We start from the raw sequence: 3574 nt of genomic DNA, 5'->3' as shown, positions 1-3574 counted from the left end.
AATCAAATAATAAAAAATGGAAAATAATTTTCTATATCAATTCAAAGGTAATTCGATGCCATAAATATTTTAACACAAAGGTTACTGAGATACAGGATATATCACATCCTCCGTGCCAATTTGTTTGCCATCATCGGAGAGTAGCGAATAGGTTTGCGTTTAACCCTCTCCGATTTCCTCAAACGTGGTATTGGATTTTCCCTACTATATACAGCGTCTCCAACATCTGGAGTGTTGACCTGTTGTGGAAGTGGTATTGATTCTGGGTGTTCATTACGTGGTATTGGATTTTCCCTACTATATACAGCGTCACCAACATCTGGAGTGTGGATCTGTTGTGGAAGTGGTATTGATTCTGGGTGTTCATTGGTATTATTACTGTCCCTTCAACAATGGGACAGAATACGTGCTGAATATATGTACGTTGTCCTCAATCTTAAAAATACGAACTCTTTTAAATTCATCGTACCAATTGAGTCCGAATATATTTGAACACTCTACTGAGTCCGCAACAATAAGCTCCAAGTTTTTTATTTCCCCTTCAATTTTTACTTCAACTTTCAGTAAACCCAATACGGGAATTTCGGTCTTACCATATCCGAAGAGCTTAACGTCTGTGTATTGCAGTTGGGGCTTCCTAGCTGGTTGTACCCTCTGATTCCAATAACAGATTTCATAGCTCCTGTATCAAATTGAAACTCCATTTCCTTACCGTTAATTTCCACGTTCAGAACTAATTTGTTGCCTGTTCTTGTAATGATACTATCATCAACATCACATGAAAGCATTGCAAATTCGTCTTCTACCGTTCGTATGTCAGTATTAGTATTCTGATTTGACTTGCATACCGGGGCAATATGACCGATTTTCTTGCATATATAACATTGGGCTCTACGATATTTACATTGTTATTTCTCATGTGTCTTAAAACAGCCCGTGCATGATGGCCACTGCTGACTCGATTTCAGTTTCCTATAGTCTTGATTCGAGCTTTGGTCGTATGTTTTCCTGGAACTATTTCTTACCACTAAAATCTCTGAATCGCCAGTATTATTAGCTTTTATACTATTAATTGTTTTCTGGGTAGTTTCAAATGTCTCAGCAATCTGCATCACTTCCTTAAGTGTTGGTTCCTCCTTATGTAGTGCAGCAGTTCTAACCGGTTCATCCGGTGTATATAAGATCACTATATATCGAATAAGTTCATCAGAATATTCAGTAGAACAGGTTGCATTTCTACATACAAAATTACACTCTCTGGCCATACCTCTCAATTCAGTAACCCACTGATTGTAAGTTTCTCCTTCTCGTTTCAATCTCTTATAAAACTCATATCTTACTTTGATTACATGTGTCTTACTTTTGTAGTGTGTTTGTAAGCTGCTGATCAACTCTGTGTAGGACAATAACTGTAGTCTCTCCTTCCCAACAAGTTTCTGTAGAACGCAAAATGTTTTATCTCCAATCCAAGATAATAAAAAGGATCTTTTGCGACCGTCACAACTCCATAAGCTTTAAAATGTTCCTATAGTTGTCTCTTATAGGAATCAAATTCGGTCACTTCTTCCTCAAAGTGATGAAATTTCGGCACTGATATACTTCCTGGCAATGTACTAACAGCTGGACTAGCTATACGCTGGTTCAATACACTTGCAAAGAATTCCTGTTGTTGTGTCAGCATTTGTTGTGCCCAAGCTTGCTGACGTTCCAAAATTTGTTCAAACGCTTGCTCCATTATATTTTTATCCTCGTCGCCAATTAATGTGTCTTTGTTTATTCAATTCAAATCAAATAATAAAAAATGGAAAATAATTTTCTATATCAATTCAAAGGTAATTCGATGCCATAAATATTTTAACACAAAGGTTACTGAGATACAGGATATATCACTGTGAGACTGTAAGAAAATCTAAATCATATTAGCTCTGTTGGCGTACTCGATACATTTTGATTACTATCACAAATTTTTACTGGAAGTCCTTCGTTTATATTTCCTTGTAAAAACATTTTTCCCAGTGAACTTGCAATTGTCAGCTGGTTAATCATGCATTAGAAAATATCTATATATTTTGTTTTAACCGAATTAATGATAAATTCGTGAACGTGTACACTTCTCTTAATTTTACCCAAGAGAATAAACCCCATTCTAACTGTCTTGCAAGTTTATAATGAATAACTTTTATTCGAAAATTTCCCAAACCTATTGTTGTCCAATTTTCGTAAATGTAAATCCATCCCATTAATAAATAGCAGATTTGTTTTGATCCTACCACTACGAATTTTTATTGCATTTTTTGGTGTTAAAAAAATAATACCACATTCAAAACTTTATTTCCTTAATTATTTCTATGTTCGGTTCCAAAGATTTTGTACACCAATGATTTTTGTATTGATTCCGAGTCAAAATTGAATTTATTCGTTTTCTCAGCTTTTTCTTCATGAGCTATCACAGTGCTTTAAAAACGTGCTAACAAAAACTTAAATTTTCAAATTCAGACTCGACTTTAAGTAGAAATTATTTTATGTATACGTTTTTAAAATAAAATGTTTAAAAACCTCTTCTATTTTTTAACGTTATTTTGGTTTGTGGTCAAGATACAAAAACTCCACAAATTTAAAGACTATTAATTTAAAGAATTTTTTAGAATTGACCCTAGCCTTCTTTCATGAAAATATACCCATTTTTAAGTTGAATCACTTAACTATAAGGACAAAACGACTTTATCGGCTTTTAGACAAGGAAAACAGTTTATATAAGTGAAATTCACAAATGCTATTTTAACCAAAATTCGCGTTCGTATTTTAAGGACATGATATCTTTGGCCTCACGACAATATTTTTTCAGTGTACAAAGCAATTCACATCTACTATTTTAATTTAGTAATATTATAATAACTTTAGAATATTAAAATAACATAAAAAGGATAAACGAGTCAAATGCTAATATTCCTAATAATTTACTGACAGTTTATAAGGAATTTGCATGATAATAGTAGATTTAAAGTTTACGATAACTTTTATGAATACGAGGCAAGAACTTTACCACAATGTGTATTTGCTGCAAAAATGCCCGCATAATGGCTGGAATAATTATTAATGTTTCAATTGAGATTTGAAACATGTGAAAAACCTTATTCTGGCAGCAAGGCTTAGATAAAAACGAAGTTTTATCTAAGCCACACTTACACAGCGGTTGGTTAGTAGACCAACCAGCTGATTACAACTAACCCAGTAGGAACAGATAGTAGAAACAACCCATTAAGAACAAACAAACAATGAGTTTTCCGAACTCTCACCAAGACACACCAAGAAATAGTTTATCCGAATTCAGGGTAAATCGGGTAAAAGAATTGGAAGCAATTAATGTCAATTTAATAAAGAGAGTCAATGAACTCGAAGCTTATGTTCATAACCTTCTCCAGGAAAACAATAAATTGAAAGATGAAAACAATTCGCTCAGAGAGGAAATCAATTTGAATTCTGAAGAAATTGTTGAAACACAAAACCAACAACAAACGGGCGATGACCCAACAGCTGATAAAACCATGAATGGTGAGTACTTCACTGACGAGGA

This window comes from Haematobia irritans, chromosome 2 (genome assembly GCF_050003625.1).
Source record: "Haematobia irritans isolate KBUSLIRL chromosome 2, ASM5000362v1, whole genome shotgun sequence".
NCBI lineage: Eukaryota > Metazoa > Arthropoda > Insecta > Diptera > Muscidae > Haematobia > Haematobia irritans.
This window is presented reverse-complemented; position numbering follows the sequence as displayed.